General features: G+C 32.1%; 1 protein-coding gene and 1 long non-coding RNA gene across 2 annotated transcripts in view; both read left to right on the forward strand.

Annotated features, from left to right (window-relative positions):
* The first annotated feature begins 4,730 nt into the window (after window positions 1–4,730).
* On the forward strand, window positions 4,731–13,144 carry LOC132749751 (uncharacterized). The gene is made up of 3 exons (XR_009628463.1): window positions 4,731–4,875; window positions 12,328–12,354; window positions 13,112–13,144. It is a non-coding gene; the product is annotated as an uncharacterized LOC132749751 (long non-coding RNA).
* Window positions 13,145–13,400: 256 nt separating this feature from the next.
* LOC132749760 (uncharacterized) overlaps window positions 13,401–26,352 on the forward strand; it is a 30,074-nt gene continuing 17,122 nt past the window's right edge. Inside the window, exons 1-2 of the mRNA XM_060739653.1 lie at window positions 13,401–13,421; window positions 19,372–19,483. The gene's annotated coding sequence lies outside the window, so the exon portion shown is untranslated. The remainder of the gene's footprint in view (window positions 13,422–19,371; window positions 19,484–26,352) is intronic.

A 26,352-nucleotide genomic window follows, 5' to 3' on the forward strand; every position in this document is an offset into this window, starting at 1 on the left:
GGTGCCCTACTTGGGTGTGTCTAGGGGCTGCGTCCTGTGAACGTTGCCTTTGCCATGTTGATCTTTATTCTTGATTTTTTTATTAAGAATGCGTGTTATTGTTTCTAGTTTTTGCTTTCTCACAATCAACATTATATGCCAAATTAATGGTTTTTATGACAAAATTTCTATTCTTTTCCAAAATGTTTTAAAATTTTGCTGTAAACTAATCACAGTCCATAAGCAACCAAAATCTCTCATGATCATTTTTGTACTTTGATAAATATTGAACTCTTAGAATTACAAGCATATAATATTTTGATAATACATGTATATGGATTTTATCATTAATGACTATTGTTTCATTTCAAGGAGAGAGTTTCTAAAAAAGCGTATAGCTTTCTACTTAATCCTTTTTGCGTTTTACTGTAATAATATTGTGTATATACATTTGACTGAAATAAAATATTGTTTAAACCAAACAAGCCGTGCTTTTGTTCTGTTTATATTCTTTATTGTAAAGGATAGGAAACATTCAAGCTTCAATGCTTAATCATCCGTATAATAATATCGCAGTTTCATATTCACTATCAATAGTCGATTCGTCAGTCAATATTACATCCTTATACAAATTTTCATGAATACAACATGTTTGGGTAAGTAAATGCTCTTGCTCATATATCAAAGTTCCGTTTTAAAGTTCGAGAAATGGAATAGTTTTTTGCTGACCATTGTGATTTTTCTAGGTTTAATAAGTAATTTGTTGGCTTTACTCCAAACTCAATACATTGTGACCTTTCCCTTGTCATAACACCTTTTATTATGTCTCCTTTAGTCAATTCAATTGAATTTGTAATAGTGGAAGATCTTCTTTATTTTCTGTTTTTATGCCCCCCGAAGGACAGCATATTAAAATCGGACTGTCCGTCTGTCTGTGCGTCTTCACTTCATTCGTATCCGGTAACTTGTCATACAATGAGGGATTTTGTAATAGCTTGGCACAAATATCTACCACATCAAGACGATGTGTCGCGTCCAATGTATTGTAATCTTGTTATCTGTATAAACTCCAACACAATAGGTCGACACAGTGTATATTCAATTGCCATTCAGTTTAATTGTTCTTAACTACAATAGTACATTTACAGATAGTTCAAAGTTTATTTATAATCATAAGTTCTAAGTCAAACATATTAGACAATGAGCTATAACTGCGTACCGAAATTAAGTGAATGCCAGCTAACATTAAAAACGACACTAGTCCGCTCACTGAGTATTTATAGGAATAACCATCTATGTTTAAGTATAATAAAAGGTGAATTATTGAAACCAAATTCTCCGCTTAGTGACAGGTAACAAATAAACTTATATGTATGGATTCCGTATTTAACGCCCACGGTGACTTCAGTTTCAGTTAACTACCAGCCAAGCTGTAAATCTTCTGCCGATGCCCTGTGTCTTCTCAGCGACGAGCACGCTCAAAGGGAAAGTGAGAAGACTGTGTGTATACCACACTTGCAAAAAATTATATAAGTATATAATTATGCAAATAAAACAATTTTCAAACATCGAAGACTATGTAAAATGTGTACTGCAAATATTTGTGCACATTATATTTAATCAATAAATTACATACATTTATTTCTTATTGGAAAATTTGACTTAGAATTTATAGAAAATAAATTTCTAATTACCTCCCTTTATTTACAAGAAATGTTAAACTGGGTTATATCTTTATAAATGATGCGTATTTGAAATTAAAATATTGACAGATCTTAATTTGAGCATCATATGTGTGAAATAAAACCATGAAAAAATTATTGTGTTACAGGATCTTTAATAACGAACGTTTAATCAACCTACCATATTATATTGCTCTAAATAATATACTTAAGTTCTGCTAATAATAGATTTTAAAACCGTTTTAGAAATTTAGTTCTTTCCTAAAATTTATCAAACGGAATGGGCTATTGTTTACGAGACACTTAATTACTAATGACCGGACAAGCGGTCCACCTAAGTATTCAATTATCTTTGAATATTTCTACTAACATGACCAAAGGGTTTTAGTTATAACATAAGGCAGGAAATCCGTGCTACAACACACTAAGACACATGTCCCTACCTCATGGGTCATGGTCACTATTATAACATTTTGATGTTTTGTTGCCTACTACATCAAGACAATGTGTTGCATTCAAGAACCACGTCCCTTCCTCAAAGGTCAAATTCACACTAACATTTTGAAGTTTCCCATGATCACAATAAGATTTAAAAGGTATACACATTCGTTGTCGGACTGTTACCACGTCTCTACCTCAAAGATCAATGTCACATTAATAGTTTGAAGATACTCATTATGACGAGAAGAGTTTGAAAATAAACATTTTTGTCCGGACAGTAACTTTGTCATGCAAAGATTTAAATATAATTTGGCAGGAATGTCTTCCATATCAAGACGATGTGTCGCGTCTCAGGCTCATGCCCGCTTGTTCATCCGTGTGTCCCAACTTACACAACAATCGTGTCCAGGCTATAACTTTGTCATGCATTGAAGGAGTTTCAAATAACCTGGCACAAATGTCTACCACATCACAACGTTGTGTCGTGTCTAAGAACCCCGCCCCTTCTTCAAAGGTCAAGGTCACACTTACATTTTGAAAGTTTGTGCTTTTACAATTAGGTACACACATTCGTTTCCGGACTGTTACTTTGTTGTTAATATAAGGAATTGAAAAACTTGGCACACATGTCAACCACATTCAGACAGTGTGTCGTAGACCCATAATTATATCACTACCTAAAAGGTCAAGGTCACAGAGGTTAAAGGTACACATTTGTGTAGAAATTGTAGCTTTGTCATGCATAGAAGAATTTTAAAATTACTTGACACAAAAGTCAAACACATCTTGAAAATGTGTTTCATTTAAGACTCATATCCGTAAGTCAAAGGTCAAGGTCACAATAACAGTTTCAGGATTTCACAATCTCACAAGTAGAGTTTAAAGATACACACATTTGTGTGTGGACTGTAATTTTTATGCGCGAAAAGATTTTTAAATAACGTAGATTTTAAAATAACGTAGCCTATATGTCTACCACATGAAGACGACATGTCGCATTCAAGACACATGTCCCTACCTCAAACGTCACTTTTACAGTTAGAAATTACTCATTTCTCAAGAAGAGTTTGAAGATACACATTCGTTTCTGGACTGTTACTTTGTTTTGCATTGAAGAGTTTTAAAATAACTTTGCAAAAATGTCTACCACATCAAGGCGACATGTTGTTTGTAAGACCTATTGTTCCTACCTCAAAGGCCAATGTCATTCTAGTTCTATAAAGGTATTTATGCTCATAAGAAGAGTTTGAAAGTACAAATAAATTTCAAAACTGCAACATTGGCATGCATTGAAGGATTTTAAAATAACTTGGTATAAATGTCTACCACCTCAAGATGACGTGTTGCATTCAAGACCTATGTCCCAAGGTGGTAAATATGCTATAAATAGCACTAAATTCCACAAGAACAATAGATATTAAGCAATTCATTCTCTTTTCATTTCAAAACACATTTCTGCAATGCTTAAGAAACATTTTCGGGGACAATAGTCACTTTTGCGTGACAGCTTTTGTTAAACTTACTATATTATAAACTTCTTTAATAATATTTTAGTATTTTTTTCTTTCCTTACCTTATATGAGCTATTGGAAATTGTTTTACCTCAAATTTCAAGAAAAGAGAGTGTGTGTGTGTGTATATATATATACACATGTCGACTTGTCATTTATATTAATATGATGTGTAACAGTATTTATTTCAACTATACGACACAACGAACACCAAAATGATTACAAAATGAAGGGATGAAAAATGACGTCTTTCTAAAATTTTTTACAAAAGGACACACTAATTTTTGTTCGTTCTTTTTAAAAAGTAATTTATTATCGCCAGACTTTATTTTTCTATAATTGACAAGTGTGCCTTGAATATGATGTGTGATAAACACCTGCAGATGACATACTGACCCAGGTGATAGCCGAAAAACTTATTTTATTCCTTAATTTTGTTTAAGATTTGTTTAAACGTTAAAGTTGTTTGCTTTTAGGGGTCCAACCTTGACTAAAACATATTTAGACTTGATTCTTCTTTTTTTTATCTTGAAAATTTGAAAGAAAAAAAGATTTTTTTTTTGGCCCACTTGCACATCAAAATTATGAATTTATGTCACGAAATACTCGTGCACTGCACAAGTAATATGACTTATGACTACTGCATATTCACACTACACAGGATAAAAAAATATTCTTACCGCTATATGTAAATAAGTAGATAATATAACACAACTACCTTTAATTCCATTTCATTTGCATCTTTAGTATAATTGAAAAAATAAGGGGGGCGGGGGGAGGGGGAGTTAAACTTGTCAGGCTCGAACTCGTAAAAATTTTAAGTTTTATTGCATCCAAATGACGACCAACTTTGCCATCAAGATATTTAAAATTCTTTTTTTTATCTTCTACTATATTCTCTTCTAAAAATAATTGTTTAACCTTTTTAGACAAAAATTGTAAACTTTAGTGTACACTAGAAATGCAACGTCACTCTTACATTATCATAAAGTCACTGTAAATCGAAACAAATTACAGACCTTATTGAAAAGACCACCAAATATTAATAAGACAGTAGTGTCAGGCAATATCAGATCAATACAATACCGATATCTTTACGCCTGACAGTCTATACAAAATGTACAGACTAAGTTTGTCCTGTTAAAGTAGGACTTATTTTACCTAACATTTATTATTGGGGAGTTTTATTTTTTTTATACGATTATTGTGACAACTGCAACCTTAATATGGGAGGTATTAAATCTAAATTTCCAGTGAAAAAGGTACTTTTTTATATTACGAAATGTTCTATTATTAACTGGTTTAAATTACTTTATGCACTTGTTTATTTAAGTAGATCTACGTGTACATGATTATAATGATTATAATTATGATAGTTTATATATTGATAACCAACATTGATTTTCTTATCTTACCTTTAAGCTCTTGTAAATGTATGCTAATGTTAAAGATAGTGACACCTCCAACCACAGCGTAAAAAACATGACCAATTTTGTCAATATCTCTTCTATCATTTATCGAATATGTCACTTCATTTAATTAAATTTTTAATTATTTTAAATAATGATAAAAATAATGATGATGATAATAAATTAAATAATGATAACATAATAATAATAAAAAAATATTATTTGTATTACATGTGTAATCATTATTATTATCATTATTATCATTGTTATTATCATATTATTATTATTTTTATTAATATTATTATCAATTTTATAATAATAATAATAATTGTTATTATTATTTTCCAAGAAGAACCCGTGTGTTGGAAAATAATTATAGACGCAGGACTGATGATATTTGATTCAGATATATTTTATTTAATATAAGCCCGTGAGTGGGATTGTTACGGCAACACCCGTAACCGTCTAATTTATACTTTGCCGCGTTATAATCACAAGTGACTACTTTTTCTGTGAAACTTTATACATATCATTTATGGCAAAAGATCTACATGTTAATGACTGCAACATAATTTATATATTGATAATTCATCAATGATGTTCTAATCTTTCGCGCTTGTGATTATTCATGTATGCTATTAGTAATAGAAAGAGCACCGAAACACGAGGCTATCTGATTTGTACGAGGGGGCGTAGCCCCCGAGTATAAATCATATTGCCGAGTGTTTTGGTGTTCTTTCTCTTTTGTATCATAGTCAAACATAAAAACACGTTCCCTGTTGTCAAAATTTTAAACCCCGGGAAAAAGTTACCAATGAACGAGAATCTGAATATGATATTTCTCCCTCTTTCCCTTTCTCTGCCGTCACTATATGTAAACCCCAGCAAAAATGAGCCAATCAACGGGCATAATCTGGAGTGCGGGAAACTGATACCTGCACTCCAGTTACCGCACTGTGCATGTAAATGTATACGATTTAACTCTTACACTTTTTCAACAGAAAGGTCCCCAAACTATGATACAACTAGAGGAAGTAACACCTCCATGCACAACAGCGTATATGGCCAACTTTAACAATATCTCACTTTTGTCATGCATCGAATCTGTCAATTTTTGTGCCCCCACATTAGTGGCGGGCATTTAGATTTACCCTTGTCCGTCCGTCCTTCCGTCCGTCCGTCCGTCCGTTCACTTTTTTGTCGCATGTAACTCAAAAAGTATTTGACCTAGAGTCATGAAACTTTACAGGAATGTTGAACAGCATGTGTAGTTGTGCACCTGGGTATTTTGGTCTGGATATTTTTAGTATTTTCAGAGTTATTGCCCTTGACTTAGAAATTTTTTGCAATTTTCACTTTGTGTCGCATGTAACTCAAAAAGTATTTGACCTACAGTCATGAAACTTTACAGAAATGTTGATCAGCATGTGTAGTTGTGCACCTGGGTATTTTTGTGTGCATATTTTTAGTATTTTTAGAGTTATTGCCCTTGACTTAGTAAAATTTTGCAATTTTCACTTTGTGTCGCACATAACTCAAAAAGTATTTTACCTAGAGTCATGAAACTTTACAGGAATGTTGATCAGAATGTGTAGTTGTGCACCTGGGTATTTTTGTGTGCATATTTTTAGTATTTTTAGAGTTATTGCCCTTGACTTAGTAAAATTTTGCAATTTTCACTTTGTGTCGCACATAGCTCAAAAAGTATTTTACCTAGAGTCATGAAACTTTACAGGAATGTTGATCAGCATGTGTAGTTGTGCACCTGGGTATTTTGGTCTGGATATTTTTAGTATTCAGAGTTATTGCCCTTGACTTAGTAAAATTTGGCAATTTTCAACATGTGTCGCACATAACTCAAAAAGTATTTGACCTAAGAGTCATGTAACTTTACAGGAATATTGATTAGCATGTGCAGTTGTGCACCAGGTATTTTCGTCCGGATTTATTTAGTATTTTAAGAGTTATTGCCCTTCACTTAGAAAATTTTTGCAATTTTCAACTTGTGTCGCAAGTTTCTCAAAAAGGATTTGAATAGTCAATAAACCTTATGGGCAGGTTGCTCAGCATATTTTAGATTTGCACCTGGGGTTTCGCTTGTGGATTTATCCAGTATTTGTAGAGTTATTTCCCTTGACTTAGTAAAAAGATTGACAGAACAGTGTTGCGGTGGGGGCACCCGTGTCCTATGGACACATTTCTAGTTTATATTTTTTATTACTTTAAAACTTATTATTATTGCTACTAAACTCGGTGGAATACATGCAACTGTGTGCTAAATTCAACATAAATAAAATTAAAAATACCATCGATTTTCATTCCTGTTAAAATATAACAAATACGCATAACCATTCTCATTTTTACAACTATCTTGAGAACTTAGTTAAAATGCAATTAATCAAATATCTCTAATGTCTTTGTTATAAATTTTGCTTTTTGGGTGTTGTTTTTACAAATATTTATGAGAAAATTAAAAACATAATTACATGTATTCATAAGGAAAAGATGTGATGTGCTGGCTTCATAGCCCTTGATTTTCATTTACATTTAAATTTTCTTTGTCCTCCGCCATTTGTTTGTTAAGGGCACACGTTAATCATGGAGACTGTTCACCGCTTTTCATGGAATGACACGAACAAATCACGTAGAAGGTTACATGACCACGGCTGTATGTTAAAATCCGTTGTTATTTCTAAGACTCTAGAGTCAAAAAATGGTCCCTCCCAGTTGTCCCTTTGATAAACAATTACAGAAATTACTTCAAATGATATTGGCGGCGGTAGGTGATTATTGAAAATTATTCAATATCTAAATAAACAATTAGATTACCGTTTGAGATTTAAAAAAAAACCCATAGAATGAGTGGATTTGAAATGGGGTAATACTAAAACCACAGTATATAAACCAGTCAACTTCCTGTACTCGCAAGAAAGATACAAGTAAAAGTAAAAATATATAGGCTCCAAAGAAGGGTACACGTGCTTGTACTTGCAAGACAAGGTACATATTGAATTATATATAGGCTCGTAAGACAGGGTACAGTGATTTTGTTTATATACTGTGAAAACAGACAAGTCATTGTGGAATGGTTAATTCCAAAGCATGCCAGCGGCGTGTATACAATGAAAACAGGTCATCAAGGAATCTCTTACAACTAAACTAAACATAATACAAGAAAAGCATTGATGCAAAGCATCAAAAGGCGTCCAAGCAAGAAATGCAGGAAGTGAAGATGAACTAGTAGACATATGATGACAAGATATTCTAATAAATTTTTCAATGGTAAATTGGTGTATATCACTTATGAATGAGCGGACGAAAGACATTGTTCATTATGAACTTTGGTAGGCATGCTAGAGATTAGAATATTACTTGTTTTTTCCACAGGAACTTGCAATTTTATCAATACAATGTATTAACGATAATATCCAAAATATACGGGTCAATGATATTCAAAATATACTCCTCATATGGTATAAGTTTATTTATACTACATAGGGGGGAATTTTTGGATATTATCATTAATATTTGTGATTTGATAGAATTTCAAGTTCATGTGGTATTTTCTTTGGAACATACAAAAAAGTAGTCAAAATCAATAGATCTTTTACATTTTAGAAGTAATAAAATACATGTATACTATTATGTTATAATTGTTATTTTTATGGTCATAAATGTAATATCGTGATTATTAATAGCAACGAATATATACAATCCTTTATAATCCATTTGCGTAAGGCATGATCAACACCACACTTGTGCATTGTCCCTTATTATGTAATTCCTAAAAGCGAAGAACCCATCTTAAGGTATCTGTACACACTTAGTAAAAATATGACACTGGTTATATTACCATGTTGATCATAATTGTTTTATTATACAATAATTGTAATATCGATTTTATATTGTTTTTTAGCTCACCAGAGCCGAAGGCTCAGGGAGAGCTATTAGTATCAAAGGGGGATGCTCCGGCGTCCGTCGTCATGCGTCAACAATCGTCTTCTTCTCAGAAACTACTAAGCAGATTTACTTCAAATTTGGTCTGTAGCATCCTTGTGATAGTCACACTTGAATTTGCTCATGTCATTCCAATTGGCCCCTTTTATGGGCCAGCAAAGCTAAAAATAGAAAAAAACCTTTAAACATCTTCTCCTACAGAACTAATGGATGGATGATCACCAAACTGTGTCTGAAGCATTCTTGGGTAGTCTGTTATCAAGTTTGCTCATATCAATTTAATTGGCCCCTTTTACGGGTCTCTAGGGCTAAAAATAGAAAAACCTTTAAACATCTTTTTCAATAGAACTAATGGATGGATGATCACCAAACTTTGTCTGTAGCATTATTGGGTAGTCTTTTATGAGTTTGCTCATATGAATTTGATTGGCCCATTTTAGGGGCCGCTAAAGCTTAACATAGAAAAACCTTTATACGTTTGTTTCTACAGAACTAATTGATGGATGATCACCAAACTTTATCTGTAGCATTCTTAGGTAGTCTTGGCCCCTTTTAGGGGTCTCTAGGGCTAAAAATAGAAAAACCGTTAAACATCTTCTTCTACAGAACTAATTGATGGATGATCACCAAGCTTTGTAGCATTTAACAGGAAGTGTTTTATCAAGTTTGCTCATATTAATTTGATTAGCCCCTTTTAGGGGCCGCTAAAATTAAAAAAAGAAATATGTTTAAACATCTTCTCCTACAGAATTAATTGATGGATGATCACCAAACTTTGTCTGTAGCATTTTTGGGTAATCTTTTATCACTTTTTGGGTAATCTTTTATCAAGTTTGCTCACATAAATATGAATGGCCCCTTTTAGGGACCACTAAAGCTAAAATTAAATAACATGTTTCAAAGTTGATGGTGTCATATTATTACCATAAAAATTCGCTGGTCTCTAGTAAATGCCGGTCAATATAGACCGGAAGAGACCGGGAATTACCGAAATCAGACCGGCGAATAGTACATCCGTCTATAAATAGATATTTGGAAGGTCATCACTCTATTTGCAGCTTTCGGATGCATGTACAACAATAACATACCATGTACTACAATATGTTTAATAATAAAACCGTAGAGCGCAAGTAATAGAGCGCGATTGATTGACGGAAGATTATTTCATTTTAATATGTTTGCATTGCGAAACTCTCCAGTTCGCTATTCATTTTTAATAATCAAAACACCCACTAATCGGAACGATTGGCTATTATGACCGACTTAAAGGCCCGAGAAGTTGCAATTGCCCTTTCACAAAATCTGATTTCATTCCATAAGAGGCGCCGCGCTTCGACGCGGACGCCAATAATAAGAATATGGATAGCAAAAGATTTTTGAAAACCCAATGGTACTGAATTATCTTAATTTCGTCTTCTACTTTGCTTCCTCGGACGCTAGTAGGTCATAAGAATTTTTTATGGTTATTTAGTTTTTCATTATATATGCATGATTTTCCGGGTTTTTATTACCATAACAACTGTTTGAATAACGCTTAACCGTTAACCGTCTCGTTTCACCATCAAGGGCACCCTCCTTTATATGTTTTGTTTCTTGCTACATTCTACACTTTTTGCGTCTTTGGAAACAGTACATTTTCGGAAACTTTGGTAAGGATCTTCGGATTTGTTTTGATCTTCAGTCTTTGTTGAACTATAATCCCATTCTTTTACTGGTTTAAAAGCCAATCCGGTGAATTAAACTACAGTTTGTGACTATTCTGTTGATTAAGTGTAAAGCGCTGCTTTGAAAATGTGCGGGTTTTTAGACGTTATTTATGACAGTTCATTCTGAAATACCATTTTCTCAAACACAATTTTCTTGATAATATATTTTCGGCATTTATCAACTAAGCAACATATTTTGAATCACTTTTCAGATGAAATATGATAAATAAGATCAACAAGGAAAGGCGGCGTTCAATGAAAGCCTCCTTTATTGAAGTGCGTAATGTTTTCTCACGAGTCTGAAACATTAAAGTCCGATAAACACCTCTTACAACTGGTATCTAGGAAGTTTTATCTTTTATTTGGAGCTTACCGCGACTTAGAAAAAGAACATTTTTGTCTTGATGTAGGTATGTGAATGTTCCATAAGCATTTATCAATGCATTACACCAACAAAGCAACCTAAAATTTGATATTGTTGTTTTCATTACTTCCTAGGGGTCACCCATTTTATAGATGTTTATATCGTCCATAACACATTTCGCCACGCTTCGACATGACGTTGATTTTTCAAGTCGTCTAATTCCTGGTCTTTGCTACATACCATAGCAATACCCTAGCAAACACCACAGTGATGATAAGCACGTTGTAAATATTAGAGTTAAAACCTTAGTCTTTAATTCAACCAGTAATTAATCATCCTAGTTTGAGCAGAGTAATTGCAATCAAAGCTGGATTTCGATATTCTTTGAGACACCACTGTCTAAATAAAAGAAATTTCCTGTAAGCATGTAAACTAAAGACATTTTATTTTAATATAGTACAGAAGTTGTCAAGTTTAACATTATTTAATGTATATTGTAAGGTTTTGTTGAATTTAATTTCTCTTTCCATGAATCCAGTGATACCTTAGATAATGTTAACTTGAGTACTGCCCTTTCTTTTGTTAAATATCATTATATTACTAAAACAAATAAACAGTTTTTACCAGTGAAGAAATATATATCATACATTAATATACTATTGAGAAGAACACTCTATACTTTAGTTTAATAATATTTTATTGTATATTTGTACATGATACATCATTGTCTTAAGCATACATACGATGTACATAAAAAGGGCTGGACCAAAAGTCATACCAAATAGGGACCTCCTCCACTCAGTGTGTGTTCTTTCCGTTGATGATACATGTATTGCCATTTTAGATGGATCAAACCTTCAATTATTGACTTTACCTTGATTTTTGTTGTTATTGACCATAAAATGTTATTTAAGAATTTTATCAATGGAATGTCTTCATACTTGAGCACACATACCTTAAGGACAATGTTTTCAAGAAGTTCAAAATAATTTTAACTTGCCTCATAAATGACTGTGACCATGAAGTATTTCAGTAGATTTTATATAAACTACTGTGAAAATAATTAATTGATTGTCTTCATACTTGGGCATTACAATCATAAGACCAATCATTAAGACGATTTAATTGAACTTGACGTGGAGTTTGTTTTAACATAAAGAAGTTAACACAAAAAAGACATGCAACGGGTGCGAAATTCTAGTTTAGTGGCTGTTTGATTAAGAACTGACATTTTCACCAAGCTTTACAAGTTTACAGAAATTATTTTTATCCTTTCAGAGCATTTATAATACAAGAAGACCAAATGTAAGTATTTAAGTTTTTTTTTTGTTTTACTGAATAAATCTTGTATGAATGACCTGATAATTTGCAAATAGGTTTTTGACGGCTATTGCTATTGTAGTATTAAGAACATCATACAATTAGGAATGCCTTACAGCAAGAAAATAAATGTTCTCATTATTTATTGTGTTGACACCTTTGCTTATGTATGTTGCAAGAAGTCCGCGTGTCGGGCATTATAGGTCGAAAATATGTACTGCCGTACGATGTACAATGTTAAAATGTGGTAGAATTCAATTTAGAAGAACGAAAAAAGAACAAAAAAACCCCAAAAAACAACGAAACAATCAGAATAGGCAAATGATTGGAAAAGGACTTAATAATACAAAACGATAGCGGTCAAAAACCTATTTGCAAATTTGCAAATTTCAAGGTCATTTATACAAGATTTATTCAGTTAAGCAAAATAACCAAATATCAAAAGTGTATTTATAAACGCGTTGAACAGAAATCAGACTAATAATCGCTAAAATCGTTTTTAGGTTAAGTTATGAGTATATTCTTTTGTTATCTTTTTGCCCCAGTTGATGTAATGTTATTGTGTCGTAATTTATGGTTTAGGCTTTTTGACCTCAGTGGAGTCCATTCAGTTTTCTAAAATTCTGCAAGAGATGAAGAGAAGTTTTTATCTTTGATTATTTATCAAATGTAATACTTTCACATTTCTTCAATACTTTTAACAATGCTGTTGCATATTTATTAATTGTTTTTCTTGTTTCAGGAAACTGTCCGGTTTGCTGGATATCTTCAGGAAGTAAGTGGTCTTAAAATTAGACATACACAGTTGGTTTTGTTTGTTATTAAAATATCTTGTCGGTTCGTTTTATTCGAAATTGAACTGAAATGCGCAACTGTCTGTATTTATTGACACATAAAAAGGCTACAAAAGTTAATTTTATTTTTAAAAAATTTAGAAATCTTTAATCGCATTATTATTATTATTATTTTTATTATTATTATTATTATTATTATTATTATTATTATTATTATTATTATAAATTCAGAGCATTTATGGTGTAGGGAGGCCAGATGTAAGTATTTTTAAAATCATTATTCTTAGAGAAATCAGTTTTTTTAAAAATATTTCATCAAGAATTATTTTCTTCTGTTTGATGTATTGCGTAAGTTATGTTTCTCTTGAATGACATGTAACTTGCAAGTGTATTTTAACCAGTCCACGAAAATATTGATAATGCACCAATATTCATTGTAGAAGGGAAAGTCATTGATCAAGAATTGTCATACCATTTACCTGCATGATAATGATTATAAATTATTTTTTCAGATTCACTCTCCTTGTTTTGTTTTTGTTTTTTTTAGTTGTTTTTGTTTTGCCAATTGAAAAGGTCTGATTATGTTTTCCCTTTTCTTAAATAAAGAATTGAGCATGCCAAAGTTACATATTCTCCATTTATATAGCTTGCAATGAATTTTTTACTTTCACGAACCTGTGGAACATCACGGCATTGAATGACAGTGACATATTCATTGCAAGCTATACTTAAAGGTATACTATAATCAAATTTGACGTTTGACGGTTGACAGAAGATAGATTGATATCATGCAGTTTGTTAAATATCTCAAATTTGATTTCTTTTCATCTGATATTACTTTTGGATCTCATGACTATTAATTTATTCATTGTTTTTACTTAGATTACAATTGTTATCTGGTTATATTGAACTTAATTAAGGCCTGATTATATTACAGACCACTGTTTGTCTATAATACACCAAACTATTCGCATAATTAAAAATAAAATACACTATATTAAGGAAAATATTTTGATATGCTATTCTTTACTGAGACACACTTTCAACAGATATAAAGAATAATGTTCTATTACATGAAGGTTATAACTATATGTTTATAAAACATAATACTGTACTTCTTGAAGAATTTCTTTTTATAAGTTCCAGCCCATTTAAGATCTCAAAGATGTTTTGGTCTAGAATGTTTCCTCCCAGAAACACTTTGGCTCAAAAAAAGAAGACAAAAGTAAACCTTTTTAATATGAAAGTATATAGCCCCCCTCACTATACGTTAGTGTTTTAGAAAAGTTAAATGTATGTATCGAATATGCTTCAGAAATAGGTAAAATTATTGTAATAATAATTAAGATCAACTTAATTCAAACAATAGAAAATTCCTTAACACGATGCCGACCATAATAGCTCAGCAAACTCATGTAATCATTCGCGTACTTTAATGGACCCAAATAATTCTTCTAATAATATTTTACTGCATGACTCAGGAGTTTGAATGTCGTGTGTAGAATTATAAAAAGAATTATTACAATAAACACAAACAACAGTCTTTTTACATAATGATTCAGTTGATGCAGAATGTCACTGTTATGATAACGTAATACCACTATTTAAAAAGGGAATAAGAAAATTCCATCTAATTATATCATTAATCATTTTTCTCGGTAAAGTAATGGAAAGAGTAATTTCTAAATATTTATATAATAACCTACATTTAACAGAACATTTATCGAAGTATACAGATAATTATCTGATACTTTAGTTAACAAACACAAAAGTTTTATAGATAAACAGATAATTATCTATTATTTACCTGGTAAGTGTTGGCAGTTCTGGGCACTTTTTAGTATTTTGGAAGTGAGATTCTTATCCTGTATTTATTTATCTAACAGAAGAAATATCAAGCTAGCCTGATAAATATATGTTATTTATCGTGTTAACACAAAAACCAACTAGTTAGTCAAATAGTTAGCTCGATATAATATGGTAAACTGTTGGAAGAAAATCTGCCATCATACTTAAACCAATTTTGGAATATGCGTCAATTTTATGGGATAGCTAAACTAATGTAGAGAAAGAAACTGTAGAAAAGATGCAATATAAATATATGTAATAATAGTAACTGGTCTTACACGTTCTGTTTCATGTGATACATCTTTTAATAAAGTCCGTTGAGTTTCTCTATTAGACCGGCGGATAATGCAAAAATAGACTAAGTATAAGTTTATAAAGAGAAACATGGGTCTTTGTCAACTTATATTTCTGAGTTATTCCCTACGGAAGCGTATCAGGGCCTCCACTTATCTAAAAGTTTCACGTCATGTCAACTTGTTTCTTCTCGTTTTGACCAAATACATTCCATGAAGATGTTATGATTAATACGTAATACATAAAACATTCCGTGAAGACGTTAAGATTCATACGCAATACATAGATGTTTTTAATCATTGCAAAAAAACTTTGTTAAATTACGTGAGCTATTTGTCAATACGAGTAACGTCTTTGCGTCTTACTAAATGTTTCAGCAAAGTCGTGAAATCAAGAAGTGTTGACAGGATTTTTGTTGAAGAGACAAAAACTTCAAGCAAATCGAGAAAAATTCAGTTGCAATGCCTAAAAGCTTCTCATATTTGTTAGTAAATTTTATTGAGAAATGCAAAAACATCTTATCAATGCGAATAAAAATAAGTTGACTTGGCGCAAAACATCTCACCGACTGTAGGCCCTGATACGCTTCCGTAATTCCCACCAATGGTCAAGAAAATAATCATTATGATCTGAGAAATAACTCGAGCTATTTAACTATACAAAGACGTATAGAAATCCATTCTAGATCTATAATCTCTTAATGCACGTGTTAAACTATGTAATAACTTTCACAAACCATTCGCGATGCCCCAACCCTCTCAAATTTAAAAAATGTAATGAAAAATCTTTTTTAATCGCCTGTTGTTCTCAAAATATTTCAAGTGGAAAACGTATTTCTTCAATTCAACATGCTAGAATAAGAAACCGGTGCTGAATTATTTACGTCAAAATCCATTATGTGCCTGAAGTAGTGGAATGGAAGATGCAGAGCACTATTTTGTCTTAAATTAAAACAGGTTACCGAATAAAGATGCAACTTATTTTTAGCTACTAGACCTTTTCAGCCCTTAAATGCAGGAACACTTTTATTTGGAAACTCATTATTTTATCATGCCGGAAATGAATTTGACTTTGTGAAGAACAGGAATTTATTTAAAAGTCTGAAAGATTTAAATCTAATTGATACATCAAAGTATAATTCAAGTTACAGACATATCAGGACTTGAACATGAGACCTTCCTATCACCATGTCAGTCTATACAAAGTCTAGGCTGCTTTAACGGCTGAGCTATCTCGAAAACTCGTAATTTATAATGATATATTTTTTCTTTATAATGATTTTAATTTGCCTTTTCTGTATAATTTTCATACAAAATAAAACCTAATCACCTGTACCCTACTTTTTGTTCCGTTCTATATTCATTTTTGTATTTCCGACTTTAAAAAGAAGCCGATAATTATATTTTAAATACATTACCTACTTATTTGAACCCATTTGCATCTGTCAAAGATATTAGAATCCAGAAAACTCTGTTGGACTTTATTTGAGTGGTCATTCTACAAGCGTAGATATCTAAATGATAGACATTTTCAGCGAAAAGGTGTTTAGAAAGATTTCTGTTTTATAAAAAATCCAGTTAATTTCGTAACAATATTACCAAACACACTTATATGATCGATTTAACCGTGAAAAGAAATTTTGCTGCTCCTTTAACATCGGAAAACCTTGCCTATTATTCCTAATTTGAGTATGTCCGCGGACAGATGGAAATAGCCGAACTATTTTTATTATCCGCAGTTGCAATTCGACCAATCAGAACTTCTTACTTTCACGCCATTAGAAAAATATTATTAAACAATCCCCAAAAGCTGCAAATAGACCTCTCGCATGCCTCTTTTTTAACTTGTAACGTTCAAGATAAAAAAAATCACTCCTTTGTTGGAACGTGTTTCCGAAAGTAGATAAATGCCGAAAAATAACTGCCGAATTTTAAAAAAAAATTTTACTCCCTTTTTTCTTAATTCCACTAGAATTCCGTGATTTGCAACTATTCTAAGGAAACAATCCGAACAATTTATATTATCAAAACAAATGTTGTACAAAAAGTAATAACTTGTTGCCAAACCCATTTGCAATTCACTTATCTGACATAGATTTTTGTGTTATCTATATTTTACATGCATTATTTGTTGCAATAAAATATCTTTAAACTAAACTTATAGAAGTTTCAAACGAAAAGTCTAATGGTTGAGTAGTTATCAAGTCCATAGCAAGCGGAAATTCCCTTTTCCTCGCATTTGTCAGTTTTTTTTTTTACTTTTGGACAATATGCCGCTTTTGAAGGAATGGCACTATCGTGTAACATTGAATGTTCCTTGATAACCCCCATAAGAACACATCTGCGAATGTTTGTTTCTAAATTCAAAATTTCACCATTTTCGTGGTTAAATGTTGAATTTGCTAAAGCCGGTGATAGAGGGGGGGGGGGCGTGAATGGTAACTTGTACGTTTCAGTTCCGTCAATTAACAGGCTCAATAAAGCAGAGCCTGCAACATTTCAAATTTTGCCGTGTTTGGGTCTCTCTTAAGCAATATTGTTTTTCTCTATTTAAGAATCCACCATAATTTCACTGACTCGGTTTTTTAACATATCCTGAATCAAAAGAACGTTTTTATCATAATATTATCTGATTTTCGAAATTTAAATGATGATAACATAGAAAGTGAATCTGAAAAAAAAACAACAACAACAAAAAAACAAAACAAATGTATGAAAAGAATAAATCAGTAGCATGTGCTTAAAGATCCTGTATGTTTTGTGATTGATATTGTTAGTGTTTGTATACTTTGTGTGTGTATTTGCGTTTATTAATACTCGCCACCGGTTGCCCATATGGGCGAGTCCTCCAGAAGAGTATTAGTCATTTTAGATTTTTGGAGAATAGTGCAATTACAGATACAGAAAGATGCCCCAATTCCAAAAGCTTCTCCTGGTTCTTTAGCGTGCCAAGTGTTTAAGCACCCATACACGGGACCTCGATTTAAAGTCTCATCCGAAAGACTGATTAGTAATTTTAGTTGGCCAGCCCGGGAATCGAACCCACAATGTCGAGATTACAAGTCTCGCACTCTAACCGATTGAGCTATGCGGGCTGGCTTGTATACCACACTTGCAAAACATTATATATGTATATAATTATGCAAATAAAACAATTTTCAAACACCGAAGAATATGTAAAATGTGTACTGCAAATATTAATGCACACTATATTTAATCAATAAATTATATGCATTCATTTCTTAATGGAAACTTTGGCTAAGAATTTATAGAAAATAAATTTCTAATAACCTCCCTTTATTTACATGAAATTTTAAATTCGGTAATATCTTTTTAAATAATGCTTATTGGAACTTAAAATATTAACAAATCTTAATTTGAACATCATATCTTTGAAATAAAACCATGAAAAAAATGTGTTACAGGATCTTTAAGCAGTATGTATATATACATATACATGTATTGTCAGGTAGTCTCATTCTAGATGCAGAATGATTTTAAAGAAAGTTGAACATACACACATCTTTAGAACCGTCCGTGTAAATATGGATAAAATCTTCTTGCTCTCCTTATTATATTAGATATTATGAAAATGTTACTTAAAATTGTCAGCCGAATCGGATGATTTTTGAAGTAGAGTGGCCACTTTTAGCTTCTGGGGCATTGTAAGTCCACAGAGACATGTATCTCTCATATCCCTTTTGGGAAGAAAATTGTTTTTGATTATTTAATTTAAATAGGTATTTATTGGCTAAATAATGCTGAATCTGGTAATAAATATCGTAACTGATATTTTCAAAGTGTGTAATTAAATGAAAACTAGACGGTAAAAGTATTTAATATTTTACAAGATCGACCAATATACTTCTTTAAAAAATTTAGGGAAACTTTGATAACAGAAGCACAAGATAATATTATTCAAGGCCATCTTTTTCGTGTGAAAGAACTCTTGAGAGAATATTATTTTGAAAGACAAGTAAAAGTATACATTTATTATCAATATGTACAATGATGTAGTTGTATCAGTTTTTAGTTTAGTGATATATTTGTAAATTAATGAAAATTAGGACGTCTGGATAAAAAGGAAACCTGACAATGTTTCTCCAAAGACTTCACCAATCATTGTCAAGGAAACAGTCATCTGGACAGAAGGAAGGGGGCGAACACTAAAACGACATGGTAAATATGACTATTTAAATGATTTTAACATTAAGAAATGATGTCTGTTAATTCAACAATATTACATTTATGAAAGCTTTAACATAGAGTTTTGCAAATGAACGATGTTGAATGTGAGCAGGGGAATCGTTGTGCGAAAAGCCTTTTTTTTGTTTTTGTGAATAGTTCTGTTTGCATGAATGACCTAGATACAGTGTTTTTTTTAAATATATTTAAAAATCCTGGTCACAACCTTTAAAGCCTTAAACTATGGATAAATATATATACGCGTACATTGTTTGTCAGTTGCATTTGCAGTTTTTGCAGCTACACAATGACGTCTAAAACATATATGTGCAATTATATAATAAACCACAACATTGTAGGAATCGGAAAGATTAATTTCTTTTGGATATATTAAATTGTAACAAGCTTTCCGTGCGCGACGACAGTCATTGACGTTCCTGTATGTATGTCTTCTTCTTCATGGTTTGTGATAGGCATTGTTTTAATTTTTTTGGGGCAAACATCGTTAAAACCACAAAGGTAGATATTTTTCTTTTCAAAATATTAAAAAATCCTATCATTTTAGTGCATTCTTTTCGAATTCTTTTCTTTTCCTATTGCTACAGTCATTTTGCCGTTCCCAATCCTGTTGCTGTTGCTATCTAGAAACATTTGTCAAATATTTTAAATCCCCTGTCGCGTTGCAGGGAGGGTATATATTAGGAATGGCCTCCGTCCTACCGTCAGTCCGTCTAGGCGAACTCGAGGCGCTTGCTGGGTTCCCAATACAATTTGTAGAGCGCTATAAAGTGGTTGCTCCCTCAAGGTCAAGTTTACACTAAAAGGTCAAATGTTAAATGTTCTCCATTTCGTATCTGATCGATTCTTTTCAAACAGCTGAAATATGTTTTTTAAATAACTTGGCACAAGTGATCACCAATTTTGAGACGATTTTCAGAGCGTAATAATTGGACTGCATCGCCCAAATCACACTTAAAGGTCAAGTGTTAAAACTGTGTATTTCTTGACCGCAACATTACTTTTAACCGCTGGAAAAATGAAATATCTTAGTACAAGTGACCACCATTATGAGACAATGTGCATAGCGTAACAATTTGGTTGCTTCCCCCAAGGTCAAGGTCACACTTAAAAGGTCAAGTGTTACAAGTGTACATTTTGTGTTCGTTCCATAATATCTTAACCCCTGCAATGTTTTAAGGTAGCTTGGCAGAAATGATCACCATCATTACACGATGTCAGAACCCAACATTTAGGTTGCTACCCCACGGTCAAGCTTAAATGTTCTTCATAACGTTTTGACTTTATGGTATATTTTAAATAGCTTGGCACAAAAAAACTATAATGCTTATTTTATGCATGGCACAGCAACAAGGTCATTGTTGTTTAAAGGTCAAGAAGTACACATTTATGTCCGCTGCGGAAAGGGTTTTAGTTGTCCTTCAGACTGCCTTGTTCATTCTTTAATTGTTTTTTTTTCATTATTGGTCATAACAATTATGTAGAACAGACATTTAAAGATCAAAATTGGCCATTCTCTTAAGTAATAAATGACCTGCAAAATTTTCAATTTTACCGCATTTGACTTTATTTGAGAATTCTGTTTTTCTCTATTCTTTTCGAATGTCATATTATGATTTTTTTATGGTATAACTGGCTATAACTTTGTTATTTATAAATGGATTTTGGTAAACACGGTTTCGTGCCAATAACTTGACATTCCAATTAAGGGCATTGGCCTTCAAACTTTATAGGCGCATTGGTCTTCGGCAATTCATGACACCTTTTTATTTTGAACGAAAGCGATCCTATACGATTTTGACTTAAAGTTGGACAAAATAACACGTTTGGAAAAACTATTAGTGTAAGTTATTCAAGTTTGACTTTGATCTCAAGTAACATAGACCATCAAGGTCATGTTTAGAATTTGATATTTTACCGTAAGTTTGACCTACAGTTAAAACTGTGTATTTGTCCTACAAAATCGCTCAATAGATAGTTAAATAAACAATTGTATACCACACTTTAGTTAAATTGTGCACATTATATGTATTCATTAAAATATATGCATTCAATTCTTATTGGAAATTTTGACTAAGACTAGATAAAAAATAAAATTTCTAATTACCTCCCTTTGTTTACATGAAATGTTGAATTTCGTAATATCTTTATAAATAATGCTTTTTGGAACGTACAATATTGATACATCTTAATAGACCTTTCTATCTTAAACGGACTTCGTAAACGGACTTCGTAATACGTAATAAACTGGGGGATTTTCTCAAAAGATAAATGATGAAAAGATCAATAAAACTGTAATACATCGGTTTTTTACATGCTATTTATAGTTTTTCTATCAACCATCAACAAATTAAAGATGGAGACAATATAACCATAATTTATATAAAGACCCAATAAAAACTAACAAACGAACAAACTTCATTTATATACTCTATTGTAGTGTTAATTTTTCAACCAATGACAAAAAAGCGATGTTTTCAAGATATGCTAGTAAATATTGGTACATGGTGTGGAAGCAGGACAAAACGTAAATGTCATCATATGTATAATATGTAGTAACGCTTCAGTGGGCATTGCACGAAATCTCGAGTGTAAGAATTATACAAAGGTCGCCATCTGAATTCACAATAACTATGCGTTGATGGTGTGGAAGTGACAGAATCAAGAGTAATTCTTGTGTTCTTATATATATCCATTGGTCCCAATATTTCGTGTGATGTTCCATCTATTGCACCCACTGCAGGTTTACAGTTTATCCCAGCTGCCATGTTTATTAAACCATTGATTTATGATTGGCCGAGTGATGTAATTCACAAATGCTGTGTAGAATGCACGTATAAATGTGCGAAATTCAACATGTACATACGCGGTGCACACATTGAATACTAGTATGGTGGCAAGTGTTACAATTAAGGGTTGGATAACGATGTATTCATATCGCAAACAATAAAATTATATTTACTGGAAACAGTTTGTGGCGACTGTAATTTCTAAGTTTATGATATCTAACATATCTATTAATGTTTCTGATGCGTTACAAGTAAGATTATAGAAAGTGTACATTTTTTCTGAGAAAATTTGAAAAACGTTTCTTTCGGAATATATAATCGAATCATTTGAAAATAAACGGTTGCGAATATCTAGTACAGTGTGTAGAGATGGCATCATTACAGCAACTTAACATGACCATGCACTAAAAGTGCTGCTAAAAGTAGCCTTCGCCTGCTAGTGTTAATTCTGAAAATCAAAATACAATGCAAACAGTACAGTGTTGCAGCAAAATGTAGCACAATTGTTGTCTAACATAACAACAATTTAACGACACATGTATAATAGCAATGGACAGGGTTTCCTACTCAAAGGTATTATTGTAAGAAAATCGGCAACTTTTGATGACCTATGGTTTAATGTTAGCCGGTATAGCATATGTACTATTATTGTTTCTTTCTAACGCTCGAGAATTTCGTATATTTTCACACTGAAGCTTTACTACATTTTATACATACTTTGGTAACAGAGATATTTATACAAATAATACGGCGATGATATTGGAGGAAGTTATAAAGGTCCGCAGCTCGCACACAGTCTACGTCAGAATAACGATGATAGAGCTGTTAAAGACCAAGTTCAGCACCCAGTGCTCGCTGTTTCAAATGTTGCAGTAGGTCAACGTAATCGACCGGCTCATCGCATGAGTCATAGGCGCTCCCATGTTAATCAAATAAGAGAAAATAGTAGGCTCTCTACAGGATATAGCCCCCACCCCCAACAAAAACAATCCAAAACTACTCTGTGAACTTGGCGTCAGCATTGACAGCAGTAACGACATTTACCTTTAGACACTACAAACTTAATGGCATGTTGGTCTTTGGTTGAATTAGCACTACAATAAGGTCTATGAATTAAGAAACTGGTATTGTCCATCTTTAATATTTTGATATGTTGAAATCGCAGCATCACAGTTTTAGCGTACTGCTCATTTTATCTTATTTTCGAACATTTATGTTTTGAGAAAATCCCCTAATTATTCCGTATTAAGAAGTACGTTTACGAAGTCCGTTTAAGATAGAAATGTCTAGTTTGAGCATATTTATGAAATTAAACCATGAAGAATTTATGTTACAGGATCTTTAAAAATGAGCTCTTCCTAAACAATAGTTCGGATTTGGCCAAACCGTTTAGAAAAACCATTGGAGGGACCTCCTAAAATAACTAGGGCTATCATTATAATAGGTGATGAATAGCACGTCCCGCGGCCTAAACTGTTTGAAATATAATTTGTCTGACACAAAATTCGAGCTTAACATATATTTTATAATGTTTCATTTGTGTACTTATAATTGTTACATTTATTGCCTATGTCGCCTGTTAACCATTATCTTTAAAACATAGGATAGATATATAGAAAAAAATAGTCATATTTGAATGAAATCTCCATAATATAGTATAATCATGAAAGTTTATGATAACAATTATTACAATCTTTTTATCTAATTAAGGGATACTCATTTGAAAAGGAAGGTAAATATTTGTTGTAAAAAAAGGCAAGAAGTGTTGAAATTATATGAAACATACGTGGTCTGGAGCAAAATTCCGACTAGACCTGCATTCTATGATGTTTCATCTATGAAATAAAAATATTACTTCTATTCATTTCCATCTTTAGGTCAGATGTCCCTAATGGGCCGGTAAGGATCTGTAAAATTGACAACATAGGAAAGTTAAATACATTAAAAGACACCTTCAAAATCTAAACTAAGAATACCGTATGAATTATGAATTATTGATATTTTCTTAACTAAAACTTTGCTAGGAGAAAGCCACTTTTTCAAAAATGAGCAAACTCTAAATAATTTATAATAATTATACTTATATTAAATGATTTCCTATTAATTGTTGTTAAGATACAAATGATAGCATTCAGATAACAAATCACACGACAAAATAGTTGTTTCTACGCAAAATGTTTGAAATATATATACAAATGTTACACTATCCCACCCATTTTAAACACTCATTTGATCATTCTATATTTAAAAAGTCTCCCTTTTTAAAAATACTTATTCAAAACAACCCCTTAACTTTATGATTTTAGTAACAATGACGTTGTCTTTGACCTATAGAAACCAAAAGCAATGCCAAGCAATATCTGTACAGTAAAATTTAATAACAATATCTCATTTCTAGCTCTCATAATCTGGTAACTATTTTAAATTTTACTGATGGCGTCACAAAGCCATCCCAAGCGAGGTCTCTATACAAGCTAGCTATATATACCAAATATGATTATAATATCTATTTCCATATTGTAATTTTTGTCCAGAAACCGTTTTCTATCTTTGGTAAAAATTATCTCCATCCTAATCCTAGGGGGTCCAACAGGAATTCGATGGTAGGTATCTTCATAAAATTGTAACATGCCGAGTCTAATTACAATATGTCATTCCTATCTCCTCTAGTCATTACCTACAAACCATTTTCTCTATTTTTAGTTACAGTTTTAAGACCGCCTCCGTGATCGAGGGGTTAGAGTCGATGACTTCTAATCAAAATACCTCTCTGGCGTGGGTTCGATCCCCGGGAGATGCTTTGGTAGTTTAGTGCGGAGGAAGGTAGTCTAGTACTGGTGTAACTCTCCAGGAACGATGGTTAAGAAACTACCCGCCTGTATGACTGAAATACTGTTGGAAAAAGGCGTAACATTAAACAAACAAACAAACAGTTACAGTTTTCTTGCTTTTGAACCTAGACCTTAGTCTCTTCATGATCATAAGCTTGCTATATGCCAAGTGTTATTACAATATCTCATTCTTACTTTTCTTATATGCCAGAAATAATTTTTCTTTTAAAATTTTTATAGTGAATTTGACATTGACCCGAGGAGGTGCTAAAGCAAAAACAACCGCGGATTGCCTTCATATAAGCTTGCTTCACACCAAGTTATATAACAATATATCTTTGCTTACTCATCTGAAAACTATTTAGGTTACATTGACTTTAACTTTGATACAAGGGGCCCAAAAACAATCCAAACCAGGGTCTTCGTATAAGCTTGCTGTATACCAAGTTTGATTACAATATCTTATTTCTTTTGGTATTTTCCGGAATTCATGTTTCTATTTTAAATAACATTGATCTTAACATTGACCCCAATTCCAAACTGTGTTTCAGTATAAGGTTTTTATATACTAAGTTTGATTGCAATAGCTCAATCCAAAGTCTTGTTATTGCCAGGAAACAATGAAGTGGACCGACCCACGGACGGGTCGACTGACAAAGTTTACTCCTATGAATTGTAGAGTCTGTAGAGTCATGCCATTATTGTGGATTATATTTTAGGTTATTTTTATAGAAAAGTTAACCTAATTTTCATTAAATTATATATAATATAGTTCAGCAGACTATTTATAGTTTTTATAAAAAAAAACCTTTTGAATGATTATATTGTCAATTTTATATAACACTTCCATACAAATCAACATATACATTTACTGGTCTTCATATTTATATTTCTCAAGCAAGAAAATAACTTTACTCATATTTTTTGTAGTATTCAGAATGTTCACATGAAATTATCAATGGTTGTTCATTAATTGTCATCTGATCAACTTACTTTTACAAATATTTTATTTCCTAAAATTTTCCTTAAATGTTCACTGGAGCCTCCATCCTTGTTTTATGTGGGTTCGTAGTGACATCCGCCATTTCGTATCAAATTGAATCATATTTAACTTTCGAAAATAATATGTATAAGAGCTATCCCATTAAGAATAATGCAACAAAACGTATTTATGACAATGGAGCGTGGGCCGCATAGCTTCACCATGTCGTATTTCAACAGCCAA

This window comes from Ruditapes philippinarum, unplaced genomic scaffold (genome assembly GCF_026571515.1).
Source record: "Ruditapes philippinarum isolate M1 unplaced genomic scaffold, ASM2657151v2 ctg2034_1_1_1_1, whole genome shotgun sequence".
In the NCBI taxonomy this organism is placed as follows: domain Eukaryota; kingdom Metazoa; phylum Mollusca; class Bivalvia; order Venerida; family Veneridae; genus Ruditapes; species Ruditapes philippinarum.